This window comes from Lissotriton helveticus, chromosome 12 (genome assembly GCF_964261635.1).
Source record: "Lissotriton helveticus chromosome 12, aLisHel1.1, whole genome shotgun sequence".
NCBI classification, from domain to species: domain Eukaryota; kingdom Metazoa; phylum Chordata; class Amphibia; order Caudata; family Salamandridae; genus Lissotriton; species Lissotriton helveticus.
The window spans coordinates 374,038,966-374,053,490 of NC_136073.1; the positions used below are offsets into that span (position 1 = coordinate 374,038,966).

The window sequence follows — 14,525 nt, forward strand, 5'->3', positions numbered from 1 at the left end:
CACCGCAACGCCAACACTTGGTATCTGACTGGATCCCCATACGGTGCATTTGTGTCGGAGTACGGTGTGAGAAGTTGGCCTGATATATAGTGCTCACTATTCTAGTGATCACTTTGTATCATACCAAACAACCCTTATTGATGATTGGTTGTAAGTCAACCTGATAGACCAGCTATCCTAGTAGCATGGACAAGAGCAGTCTTTAGGCTAAACTCTAGAGGGCGCGTTAAGCAAGCTGTTTTACCATCACATATACCCCTTGAACACCAAGTGAAAGGACACCACACAAGTTGTTATGAAAATAAAGTATATTTATTAATAACAAGTCTACCCTGAACTCTTTATGAGTCAGGGAGCTAAGCACAATACAAAACTCTTACGAAAATACTGCAAGTCGCACAATTTACACAAATGCCCGAGGGGCACGAAAAACCATATACTCTAAAAGTGGAATGCGAAATACTAGCAGGTAAGTAACACGATCCAGAGACTTCAGGACCGCTAGGACTACCTTACTGAACCCTTAGGTTAGGAGCAGGAGGCCTAGGGAACCCGGGTGCAGAGTGGGAACTCTTACGCGGGATGCGGGACAAAGTCTATGGACGCTAGCAATTCTAAAGTTACTGTTTCTGGACGAATCCGACTAGGTAGACTTAAAACGAAAAAGGATCTGGACACTAGGATAGTAAACCTGTGCTGGAGCACCGAAATGCTCGAGTTACCTAGCCCAGGGGCTGCGGCTGCATAGGGTTCAAGTGACGTCGGGAATCCTCGTTGTAGTCTATGGAGCCTGAAAGAAGAAGTTGCTGGCAGGCGACCAGTGAAGATGTTCGGTGTGATCCAAGGCTGGATCGGTGAAGAGGACGACCTGAAAGCAGAGGGGACTCAGTTCTTAATCACTAGCCAGTGATTGTGTGGGCACCAGGATGGCACCGGATGAAGTCGCCGCGATCAGGTAAGTGGGTGACGCTGGACTCTGCAGGCACACGGGCCAGGAAGCGTTGTCGGTGACCAGGCTGGAGGTGCGAGCTGTCCCACGATGGTGTCTGCTGTCGGCGATGCTGTATCCAGGATAGGAGCAACAAACCTTGGCAAAGGCAAGCCCACGCGGTGGAGTCAAGATGGCGTCTGGAGTGGACCAGGAGGGTCCAGGGCACTCCTTGTTGAACAAGGAGCAAGGGCCAGTCTAGGGGAACTAGACCAGCGGTGAAATCGTCGTGGTACGTCGTCAGGAGGGCCACTGGCCAACGGGCAAGTGACCGGACAACGTGGTAGCAGCGAGGAAGCAGAAGGGCCCCACGCAGATCTCGTGGATGCTGGGGGGCTGGACTTCGGTGCTGGAGCTGCTCAGGGTTGGGGCTTCTCAAACCCCAGTGCACTCACTCGAGGGTCCCTCGGTGGTCGTGCTGGTGAAGCGTCGTGCAGGTCTTGAAGATGGCCGGTCCCTCGGGTCTTGTCACACCCACGAATCTCAGCTGGGCTGATGATGCAGGTAGAGGTCAGAGATGGCAGGGAATCCGGGTCTCGTTGAGCTGGTCAGTCTTGATCCGGAGGATGGACGTCCAGCAAACCGCAAGCGCTTCGATGGTGCCTGCTGGTGCAGGGTGGCTACTCCTTAGCCACAAGGGACAGTTTTCAGAGAATGTCAAGAGTTCCTTTCGTGGAAAGTAGTTCAAGTTTCAAGATTATCCAATTTGGGAAGGGGGCCTGCTCCTACCTTTATTCTAAAAAAAGGGGCTGGCACGCGACTAGGTCCTGCCCATGGGTGGGACCAGGAGGGGGGTGGTTACACCCCTCTCCTTTGTCAGGTCCCTTCCCAGCTCAGGGGCTGGTGTGCCTCTGGAACTGGTTTGAGCCGGCATATGCACAGTGAGCACCGGGGTGCCACTTGCAGTCACCTTCCTCTCAGCCCTGCCTACCTGGGATACACAAAATCCTGACTGGGATGGTGCTGGCACCGCCCCTGACAGGAAACCCTTTGTCCAGGCCTCCCTCGCTGGAAGGACTCCCTGCAGCAGGAGGGCAGACTTGTGTCTCGGTGGCAGCATCCATTTTGTGGAGCTGAGGCTGTGTTCAACTTTAACCGGGGTTACAGCTACCAACATGTCTTCTCCCTCTAGAGGGGTGGAATGCTACCCCCGTCGCCAGAACTGATGAGGGGGTAGTATTCCAAAGCGTATGACACCTTACACGACATGTTTAGATAATGTCAGACCAAAGTTACCATAACCGCGAGGATTATAAGGCACTTAAGAGTATATGGTCTGACGCTATCATGGAAACGGCTAAGGGATAGATCCCGAAGGCCGCAGACAGGCTCAGCTCATGCCAGAGCACTATCTCACACGATTCCAAGCACTCTGCCTTCAGGATTGTTAAGGCCTGCCATAGGAGTGACTGATAGGAGATCTGTGTGCCCATTTTAGGTTTAGATATAGGTGTTCGAGGCATGTGGGCTGCTAAATTCATATCTTAGCATTAGATCGCCGCCTAGTGTTGGGCTCGGATGATCGCACATTGTTGTCCTGGAAGAGTCTTCGAAGTATCCTGAGATAGGTGGCTCCTCCCCTGGACTACAGTGCGCATGGGCATCGGCTCCATCCCCAGATTGTTTTTTTCCGCCATTGGGTTCGGATGTGGTCTCGACGTCTTACTGTCGGAACCTAGAAAAACTAACTTTTAGCGGCCAAAAGGCCTCGATTTTCTTGCGTCGGTATTGTCTGCGCACGGTCTCGAGTCTTCCGTCTCTTTGAGCCGGAATAAGCGGAGTTTTCTTCGCTCTCGGAACTTTGAGGCCTTCTCATCGCGACACGACTGCAAAACTCTTCAGACATGGAGCGGAGCCCGTTTAAGTACTGCCCGCTCTGTGGGTCCAAGTACCCACACATCGATCTACACCCCGTGTGTAACAAATGCCTTTCGCCTGACCACGACGACGGCAAGTGCAAGTTGTGTGCACAGTTCCGCTCGAAGAAGACTCTCAAGCTTCGGCGCGCGGTGCGCATGGAAGCTAAACAAGCGGCCCCGGATCCGGAGAACATCTTCGGCGACCAGGACGAAGAGGACCAGGGTCATCATCTCCAAATCTCCCCACCCGAGACGGAGGTCGAGGCGGATCCGGGAGACGACGACGGAGTCGCGGGTCAAGGCCTTGAATACGTCGACGAGGTAGGAGACGACGATGAGATTTATGGGGCCGCGGCAGACAGCTCGGGGGACGAGCTCTGCCCCGAAGGTTACGAGGATACCGACCGGGACACGGGATCGCCTGTCGGCCTTACCCAAGACCCGTTGCCGCAAGCCACAGCCCCGCCTTCGGGCCCGGCCACGGACTTACTTGCTGAGCAGACTGTTTCGAAACCGAAACCGAAACCATCGGGATCGACAACACCTAAAATGGCCGACCCGAAAACGAAACCGAAACTTAAGGACTCGAGTGTCCCTAAGATGGCTGCCGTGCCGGTGAAAACGACGGTGCCCGCTACCCCATCGACTCCGTCGACCTCCGGTCCGCAGAAGTCGAAGAAGTCCGTCGATTCCGATGCTGCAAAATCGAAACCGACGCCAGAGGAGGGGTCCTCCAAAAAAGATGGTCGGCACGGGTCAGCGGCTACGACGCCGTCCAAGCCCGCCAAAGTCGGCTCCAAGGAGGCTACGCAGGCACACGGAAAGAAGTCTGCGCCCCGAACACAGGAATCGGAGGCGGTTAAGACGGGATCCGCGCCCAAAGCGCACAAGGCCCACAAGGACGTCGGTTCCGAGGGAAAGATCAGACCATCCTAGTCAGCGCCGAAACAAACTGTGAGTGAGCCGTCCCTCATAGCCGAATCACTGCAAAGAATCAGGGATAAGGCCTTTGCCCCGTCGGCTCCGATACCATCGCCGCAGCCGCAAAAGGACACTCCAGCGAAGCCTTCTGGGAAACTTCTCTTTATTTTGCCGCCGAAGGAGGCGCCGAAAGCATTTTCAACCAAATCGGCACCGAAACAGGTGATTTCTTCACCGACTGGCCCGCTTCCACGTCGGGTGCTCGAATCAGAGGACGATTCAGAGCATTTCATCGACGCTGACACAGGCAAACTGACCCTCTATAAGAGGAAAATCACTTCGGAGCCAGTGGACTCCTATGTCATCCCACTAAAGAAGAAGAGGGTGCCCCTTGACGCCTCAGGCCTCACGGAACCAATCCAGCCTCCTCCGAGACGGAGCCCTACTCCCTCCCCAGAACACTCTGCGGGTGAGGGGTATGATGAAGACGAGCAGTACAATTTCCCTATCAATGAACCTGATGCACAACCGGATTCATATGATGACACTGGTGACCAGAACACCCAGGGTGTGGGGCAGGACCCGCAGCTTTTTAATGCACGTGCATCCCCGACTGAGGATTCAGCAGGTTTTCATGCACTACTCGAAAGGGCGGCAGCCAATCATGATGTGGACATGCATGCCGACCCGGTTGAGGAAGACTTCCTTTTCGACACTTTTTCAGTCTCTGAAAGGACAGTAAAGACACTGCCTATGCTTAAAGGAGTCCTCAAGCATGCTGGGGACATATTTAAGGAGCCTACAAGAGCGAGAGTGGTCAACCCTCGCATTGAAAAAAAGTACAGACCTGCGCCTGCGGACCCCGCATACATCCGGGGACAATTGCCACTGGACTCTCTTGTGGTCGCCAATGCCAGGAAACGTGCCAACTCCCAGACAACGGGTGAAGCTCCTCCCCCGGATAAGGAGTCCAAAGTGCTAGAGGCAGGGGGCAAAAGAGTAGCTGCACAGGCATCAAACTTTTGGCGCATCGCCAATACACAGGCACTCTTGGCGCGTTACGATAGGGCGCACTACGACACCCTAGAACAGATTGTACAACACCTGCCTCCACAGTTCCAAGAAGCCACCCAACTGCTCATTGAGGAAGGAAAGCTAATCTCAAACGCAGCCATCAAGTGTGCACTTGACGCTGCGGACACAGCTGCTAGAGCTATCAACACTAGCGTTATGCTGAGACGACAAGCGTGGCTCCGCATCTCAGGGTTTAAACCGGATATTCAGACAACAATCCTTAATCAGCCAGTCAATCCTGAAAGTCTGTTTGGTCCAGATGTTGACACCACCCTAGAGAAAATAAAGAAGGACACAGAAACTGCTAAGTCCATGGGGGCCCTGCAGTCACAACAGTTTCGTGGCAGCAATTTTCGTCGCTCAGGTGCACGTGGAGTCACCAGAGGACAAATGGGTCAACAATCCCAATTCTCTAAAGGTGGGGCACAATCCTCGTTCACAAAACAGAACAAGGGAGGTTACAGAAATAACAGCAACAGAGGTCGCGGCAGAGGAAATAACAGCTCCCGCTCCTCTGCTCCAAGCAAACAGTGACTCTCTGTCACTGCCCCCCGACCACCTAACACCTGTCGGGGGGAGACTGCAGCAGTTCCTGCCCGTCTGGAGAAACAGCACCACAGACAGGTGGGTGCGACAATTAGTCCAGTATGGTTATTGCCTAGAGTTGAGGTCCACTCCACCCAACATCCCGCCAAGGCAAAGGCCTATGTCCGCAGAGCACTTGCTCTTATTGCAGCAGGAAGTAGTGGTGATGCTGCAAAAGGGAGCAATCGAGCTCGTGCCGGTGGGAGAGGAAGGCACAGGGGTTTATTCCCTGTACTTCCTTATTCCAAAGAAGGACGGATCTCTCAGACCCATTCTAGATCTACGTCCCCTCAACCTGTACATACTGTCAGAACATTTCCACATGCTTACACTGCAACAGATTCTTCCATTGCTAAACCAGGGAGATTTCTTAGCAACCTTAGATCTCAAGGATGCTTATTTCCACATTCCACTACACCCGTCACACAGGAAATACCTCAGGTTCACTATTCAAGGCAGGCACTACCAGTTCAAGGTCCTACCCTTCGGAGTCACCACAGCCCCGAGGGTGTTCACCAAGTGTCTGGCGACAGTAGCGGCGCACCTCAGGAGGCAGAACATCCATGTCTACCCCTACCTAGACGACTGGCTCGTGCAAGCCAAGTCAGAGCAACAGTGCGCCGCAGACATGTCGACTACCATTCACCTTCTTCACGATCTGGGTTTCTCCCTGAACTACCCAAAATCGCATCTTCAGCCGGCACATGTCCGGCAATTCCTAGGTGCGACGATCAACACCCTGACGGCCATGGCTCAGCCAAACCAAGTCAGGATAGACAGCATGCAGGCTCTGATCCAAAGGTTCAGGCCACAACACTCGCTTCCAGCGAGAGTGTTCATGCAGTTGATAGGCATGATGGCCTCCTGCATCTTCATAGTCCCTCACGCACGGCTACATATGCGCCCGCTCCAGGAGTGCTTAGCGAATCAGTGGACACAGGCTCGTGGGCAATTGACAGACCTAGTGTTGGTTACCAGTCGGGCATACGACTCTCTGCATTGGTGGACTCCACACAACCTTTGCAAGGGCCGACTGTTCCAAGAGCCTGTGCCGCAGATTGTCCTGACAACGGACGCATCTCTCCAGGGATGGGGAGCTCATGTGCTCACTTACACAGTGCAGGGACTATGGACGACGCAGCAACAGAAGATGCACATCAATTATCTGGAACTGATGGCAATCTTCATGGCGCTCAAGTCCTTCATTGTACATCTGTGCAACAAAGTCGTGCTAGTCCGGACGGACAACATGACCGCGATGTACTACATTCAAAAGCAGGGAGGCACACACTCGCCACAGCTGTCTCATCTGGCTCAGAGCATGTGGAAGTGGGCCATTCAGAGGAACATTTTCCTCATGGCAGAACACCTCCCAGGAAAGGACAATCAGATGGCGGATCTGCTCAGCAGGTACAGCCATCAAATGCACGAGTGGGAGTTACACCCATCTGTCCTCCACCCGTACTTCCAGCAGTGGGGTCATCCGGAGATAGACCTGTTTGCCACAAAAGAGAACGCAAAATGCCAACACTTTGCCGCCAGGTTCCCTCACCCACAGTCGCAGGGGAATGCGATATGGATGAACTGGTCAGGCAAATTTGCGTACGCTTTTCCGCCAGCCCCTCTAATACCGCTGGTCGCAAGAAAGCTAAGGCAGCACGAGATGACTCTCATCCTAGTTGCTCCAACGTGGGCGCGCCAGGCTTGGTACACCACGTTCCTCGAACTCTCAGTGGTGCCGCATCAAAGACTGCGCCTCACGCCCAGTCTTTTGACGCAGAATCATGGAGAAATTCAGCATCCAGATCCGCAACAGCTCAACCTGGCGATCTGGCTCCTGAAGTCCTAGAGTTTGGATACCTTAACCTACCTCCGGAATGCATGAACATCATCAAGGAGGCGAGGAAACCAACTACTAGAGCATGCTATGCTGCAAAGTGGAAGCGTTTTGTCATTTACTGTACAGCCAATGACATCAACCCGCTAGATGCATCTATCCCCAACATCATCTGCTATCTGTTGCATCTTTACAAGTGCAATCTAGCGTACACTTCCATTCGGATACATCTATCCGCCATAGCGGCTTATCTCCAGAACAGGCAGCACCTCTCTGTCTTCAGAGTGCCCGCCATTAAAGCCTTCCTTGAAGGTCTGAAACGAGTCATTCCCCCAAGAACACCGCCTGCTCCGGTGTGGAACCTCAATGTCGTTCTCACCAGACTGATGGGACCACCATTTGAGCCACTGCACTCGTGTGAACTCCAGTTCCTTACGTGGAAAGTAGCTTTCCTTGTAGCTATTACGTCTCTGAGGCGTGTCAGTGAGCTGCAGGCACTCACAATCCAAGAGCCATTCATTCAAATTCATCCAAATAGGGTAGTGCTACGCACTAACCCCAAATTCCTTCCGAAGGTGGTGTCACAGTTTCATCTAAACCAAACTATTGACTTACCAGCATTCTTTCAAAACCCGCAAACGGTGGCGGAAAGAATGCTCCATACCTTAGATGTACGGAGGGCGTTGATGTACTACATAGACAGAACACAACCCTTTAGAAAAACAAAACAACTCTTTGTTGCCTTCGCACCACAACACAAAGGCAACCCGATTTCCAAGGCAGGGATAGCCAGATGGATTGTTAAGTGCATCCAGATATGTTATCAAAAAGCCAAGCGCACTTTAACAATACCCCCCAGAGCGCACTCCACCCGCAAACTGGGGGCATCCATGGCTTTCCTAGGGAACATTCCTTTAGAGGATATTTGCAGAGCAGCCACGTGGGTTACACCACATACCTTTACAAAACACTACTGTGTTGATGTGCATTCCAAGCAGCAAGCTGCTGTAGGACAGGCTGTTCTGAAGACACTTTTTCAGGTTTCTGCAGCTGGCACGGGCAACCGCCGCTGATGGAGGGACTGCTATGTATTCTATGCTAAGATATGAATTTAGCAGCCCACATGCCTCGAACTGAATATGCTACTTACCAGTATGCATCTGTTCTTGGCATGTAGGGCTGCTAACATTCATATCGCCCGCCCTCCTCCCCGGTGCCTGTCGCAGCTGCAGATATACTATTGTATTTATTCATTAGCATGGACATCCTTTACACTTTTCACTCCATCTTCTGCCACAATGGCGAAAAACAATCTGGGGATGGAGCCGATGCCCATGCGCACTGTAGTCCAGGGGAGGAGCCACCTATCTCAGGATACTTCGAAGACTCTTCCAGGACAACAATGTGCGATCATCCGAGCCCAACACTAGGCGGCGATCTAATGCTAAGATATGAATGTTAGCAGCCCTACATGCCAAGAACAGATGCATACTGGTAAGTAGCATATTCAATACTATATCTAAAGCAAAGGGTGATTACACCACCTTGCCCCAGCTGTCAAGCAGGCAGTTGTGTCTGTTTTGGATGGCCATCCAGGGGTGGCATAATACATGCTGCAGCCCCTGGTAGGCCCTGTGTGCACCTATGCCCTGGGTACCTAAGGTACACTGTACAGGGGCTGATAAGGTGACTCAGTATCCAATTAGGTATGTACCTAGGGTACATGGAATCCATTTTACAGAGAGAGCAGTGGGCCTGGGGTCCTGAATAGCAGGGCCCCAGGTCAACTAAGTCGAAAAACCAGCAAAACACCAGGCAAAAAGTTGGGGGCAACCATAGTCAGATATCCACCTTCCTACATACGGTATAGGTGGTGTAGGTAATTGAAATGTATGAGCCTAAGCCGATAGTTGGGTGATAAGTATTCTAGCTGGGTGCAACAGTACTGCCATTGCTCTTCGGTTATAGTCAGATCAGCTTCCTCCTCCCATGTCTCCCAGGAACTGGTGCGAGTGAGTGGGGTCTCTCTCTGCGTTATGCTGTAGATGCGTGTGATAAGCTTTCGGGCGATGGGTTTGACAACACGTTTTCCAGAGCGTGCAACAAAGGGGGCTCACTCGGGAATTCCTTATATGTAGCTCTGCAAGCTGCCCTCAGCTGATAGTAAAGTAATATATCTGAGGCAGTTGGGGCCTGTGAATTGCACATTTCCTGCATCGTTAAAAATTCTCCGGCTGGATACAGGTCACTACCCTTGCGTAGCTCGTGCGCGTTTGCTCTGATCGAGATAGCCTTGTCTAATAGGGGACAGAGCAGTGGGTTGCCACTCAGAGACATGGACGGAGCATAGAGCACCTCCTGGTGTGACCTCTTCGCAATTTTTGGCCAAGCCCAACGCACACTCAACGGTATCAATGTCTTGTCGTGGGTGTTTGTAAGATTGGAATACGGCCGTGTTCAGAGGAAGTGGAGCAACCCTATCAATTTCTATTGCCACATGGGGCTGAAATGGAGTGGGGTGCTGCCAAAAGTGTAAAAACTGAGCCTGCGAGCTGTACGCATACAGTTCAAAATCCGGAGCACCCAGACCTCCCTGCGAAAAAGGTAGAGTCAGTACCCTCCATGAGACACGGGCTGCTTGCCAGCCCACACCAGGTCCAGAATGTTAGTGCGTAACCGCTTGAAAAAATGTAGATTGAGCGGCATAGGGATATTTACAAACATATAGAGTAATTTGGGAAGGATTACCATCTTTGTGATGGCTTACCATCTTTGTGATGGCTATGCATTTACATTTACATACATTTACATTTACATTTACATTTACATTTACATTTATGCGTCCCGTCGGAGACGAGGGGAGAAGTTTCCACCTCGCTATCTTACCCTCCAGCCATTCCATGACTCTGCCATAGTTTTCCGTCCATAGGTCCTGCTTCGTTCTGCTGATGTAAATACCCAGATATCGCACTTCACTTTCCGCCCATTGTATCGGAAACTCTGAGTCAAAAGGTGCGGTTTCATCAGTCAGTGGCATCATAGTGGACTTAGCCCAATTTATCTGAACCCCTGTGAGCCCTCCATATCTTATGAATTCTCGCATTAGTGTATCAAAGTTTTCACGGGGGTTAGTCAAGTAAATAGTGATGTTGTCAGCATTGAGACTAGCATGCCCCGCGTGGTGAATCCAATGCTTTTGCTTGTATGATGCTGACGGAGCTTAGCCGCGAGTGGTTCAGTGGCAATTGCAAATAGCAGGGGAGACAGCGGGCATCCCTGCCTCGTGTCTCTGGTAATGGGGAATGGCTGGGATATCTGACCATTGACCCGGACTCTAGCCGTTGGTCCAGTGTGAAGGAGCTGGATCTGCCTAATAAAGAGCGGGCTGAATCTCATGCGAGAAAATAACGCGCAGAGGAACTGCCACTCTAAGGAGTCGAATGCTTTTGTGGCGTCAAGCAGGTGGGTGCTAAATAATGGAGTAAACCGAAGATGGTATGCAGGTTATGTGCCGTGAAGCGGCCCGGTATGAAACCCGACTGGTCCGGCAAAGCAATTTGCGGTAGCATGGCTGCAGCCTGTTCGCTATTAATTTGGCATAAATCTTAGCATCTGAAAGAGACACGTTAGTATTAGATTCCTTACCTTAGAATATCCCCAGGCGTCAGACTGTATCCGGAAACTTTTGCGTAGCAGTAACCTTGCACGTCGGTAGGCGTCGTCTGCGGCTCCACGTCAGTCGTCGGCGTCGTGGGCGCCGTGATGACGTCGTCGGAGTAATTAGACGCCGCCTCCGCGTGCTGACGTCAGTTCTTCTTTTTTCCACGCCAGCAAGCGCAGATCTGGAAAAAGCAGTAACCCTTAGTCCATTTTTACTAACTTTTTGGATCATTTTTGATCATTTCTCGAAGTCTACGACTCCGATCGGTGCCGTAGGGATGCCTGGCTTTAAGCACTGCGAGGATTGCGACCGCACGAAGTCGGTCACGGATCCTCACCACCTGTGTCTAACTTGTCTAGGCGTCGACCACGGCGACAAGGCCTGCTCCGACTGCTGGGCCCTCTCTTCGAAAGCCAGGCGGGAGCGGTCCCGCAGGCGACTCGATCTCCGGCAGTCGGTCCCGCGCCGCGAGAGGTCTCGGTCCCACGGGAGGTCGAGGGACAGGTCGCGGGCTCGGAGCCACCACAGTTCCGAGAGTAGGCCGCACTCCTCCGGGTCGAAGTCGTCGTCAGGTAAGAAGCACAAGAAGTCCAAGAGGCATCATCGCTCTTCAGACTCCCCCCGACGCTCGCGCGATGCGGCCGGGTGTTCGGGTGATACCACCCACGCGGCTCCGTAGGAGTCGCGGGCGCCGCGTCCAGCTCCACACCCTACGGTCCCTGGGCTAGATGCGACGCCGGAGGAGATCGAGCGCTTCCTCATGGCCATGAGGAAACTCTCTCCTCCCACGGGCTCCGCGGCGCCTTCGGGCCCAGCGGACCCGTCTGGGGCCTCTAGCGGGTCGGGGGCTTCGGCCCGACGCCGCCGACGCCTTCGGGCCCGGCGCCGCAGGGCCCCACAATCCTGACGCCGCCGGTGCCTTCGGGCCCGGCGCCGCAGGGTCCAGCGGTCCCGGCGCCTTCGGGCCCGGCGCTGCGGGACCCCCCCTAGACCTTCTTCGGGATCTGGATCGTCGCCGGTGGACCTTACGACCTCCCCGGTGTTGGACCATCGGGTGTCGCCTCCGGCGCCGTCCCCGATACCTCCTTCGTTCCTGTTCCGACGTCGGGACGGCCCCGATGGGCGCCGCTCCAGACGTCGTTTGGAGAGTTTCACTTCTATGAACAGGCCCCATTGATTGAAAACCCTGAGTATCAGGAGATGGGTGATGAAGGGGATTGGGAGGGGTCTGAGGACCTTCTGACCCGAGAGTGTCAGTCTCATGAGGACTGGGCAGGAGACCTTGGGGAAGCCAGTGGCCTGGACATCTCTCCCGACGCTGGATTTGTCTCCCCTCCTACCGTGGCTTCGGAAGAGGGGGCAACCTACAGTGTGGTGTTGATGAGGGCTGCCAAGGCCTTGGGCCTTAAGCTCCCAGCGCGGCCGTGAGGACTAACCTCCTCACTGAGGTCCTTAAACCGCAGTCAAGCTCGGCCGAGCCTCTGCTGCCCTTTAATGAGGCTTTGACCGACGTTCTTCTGGGCACTTGGTCCAAGCCCGCTACGGGTTCGCCCTTAGATAGGAACGTGGCCAGACGCCACCGCCCAGCCCCGGGTGACCCATGTTTCCTGTCCACCCATCCCACCCCCGAGAGCCTGGTCATCCAGGCCTCCAATTCCCAGACCGCATTCCCGTCGGCGCCGCCGGACAGGGAATCCAAGAGGTACGAGCAGTACGGTAAAAAGATCTTCTCATCCCTTCGTCTGGGTCTGCGGTCTTCCAATACCGCATGCCTCTTGGGCCGCTACACCCACTCTCTGTGGGATACGGTTGCGAAAGTGCTGCCAGAGTGTCCGTTGGAGGTACGGGCCAAACTCGGCCAAGCCCTTGTGGAGGGCCGTGATGCAGCCAAATATTCTATCCGGTGTAGGCTGGATACCACTGACTCACTAGGTAGAGCGATGGCAACGACGGTGGCGGTCAGACGCCACGCCTGGTTGAGGTCCGCCAACTTTTCGGCCGATGTCCAAAACACTCTGATGGACATGCCGTTTGATGTCCGTCGCCTCTTTGGCGACAAGGCAGACCATGCACTTGAGCGCTTTAAGGTCTCCAGGGCTACGGCCAAGTCCTTGGGTCTCTCGGCCCCGCGCCAGCAATCGGCTGCCTTTCACTCCTTTCGTGGCCACGGAAGGGGTGTACCCACACGTGCTGCCAGCCACGGTCCGCAAGGTAATACCCAACGCGGTGGCAGCCGTGGGAACCGCCGTCCCGGCGGTCGGGGACAACGGCGAGGTCAGTCCACACCTTCGCCCGCAGCATCCGCCTCAAAACCCTCCTAGTCCATGCTTTCAGGCCCATGTGACGCCAGTGGGGGGCAGGGTTCGCCATCACCACCGGCGCACTGTCACTTCGGACAGGTGGGTGCTGCAAATCGTCCGAAGGGGCTACTCCCTCCCCTTCGAGGCGACTCCTCCAGCCATGCCACCGCAGAACCACCGTGTATCGGGGGATCATTTGCAAATTCTGCAGGAGGAAGTTACGGCCCTCTCGGCCAAAGGGGCCATCGAGCGCGTTCCCGGGCCAGAAGTAGGATGTGGTTGCTACTCCCACTACTTTCTGGTACCCAAGAAGGGCAAGGGGGGCCTACGCCCTATCTTGGACCTAAGGAACGTCAACGGCTTCCTCCGGAAGGAGAAGTTCAAGATGCTGACACTGGCTCAGGTCCTAGCTGCCCTGGACCCAGGAGACTGGATGGTAGCGTTGGACTTGCAGGACGCTTATTTCCACATCCCCGTCCTGCCGGCGCTACCTGCGGTTCACGGTTGGCCACGAGCACTTCCAGTATACCGCGCTCCCCTTCGGCCTTACCAGCGCCCCACGGGTGTTCACAAAGGTGAAGGCGGTGGTCGCAGCTCACCTGCGCAGGTTAGGGGTTTCAGTCTTCCCCTACCTCGACGACTGGTTGTTGAAGGCGGGCTCGCCCCAGGCAGTCGTCAGCCACCTCCAGACTACGGCAGATCTCCTGCACCGGCTGGGGTTCTCCATCAATGTGCCGAAGTCACACCTGTGCCCCTCTCAGAATCTCCTTTTCATCAGGGCGGTTCTCGACTCGGCGCGGTTTCGGGTTTATCCACCCGAACAGCGGGTCCGGGATATTCAGGCTCTGATTCCCATCTTTCAGCCGTTATCCCGGGTCTCGGTCAGGTTAACGCTGCGGCTTCTGGGGCTGATGGCCTCCTGCATCCTACTGGTGCATCACGCCAGGTGGCGGATGCGGGCTCTGCAGTGGGACCTGAAGTTTCAGTGGGCCCAGCATCAGGGCAACCTGTCCGACCACGTCCTGATCTCGGAGGGCACTGCGAGACAGCTGCAGTGGTGGCTCACGGACCGCGATTGGGTCAGCGGCAGATCCCTCTCCCTTCCCCAACCGGAGCACGTAGTTGTGACAGACGCGTCCCTCCTGGGCTGGGGAGGCCACATGGGAGAGGCGGAGATCAGAGGCCTCTGGTCTCCGGCGGAGGCCCGGCTCCACATCAACCTGTTGGGGTTACGGGCGATTCGTCTAGCACTGAAGGCATTCCTCCCCTCTGTCCGGGGGAGTGTAGTGCAGGTGTTCAC

At 54.5% G+C, this 14,525-nt stretch overlaps 1 protein-coding gene across 4 annotated transcripts in view; it reads left to right on the plus strand.

Moving 5' to 3' along the window:
• TDRD12 (tudor domain containing 12) overlaps positions 1-14,525 on the plus strand; it is a 3,388,409-nt gene that overhangs the window by 3,229,767 nt on the left and 144,117 nt on the right. The gene's annotated exons all lie outside the window — the stretch shown is intronic.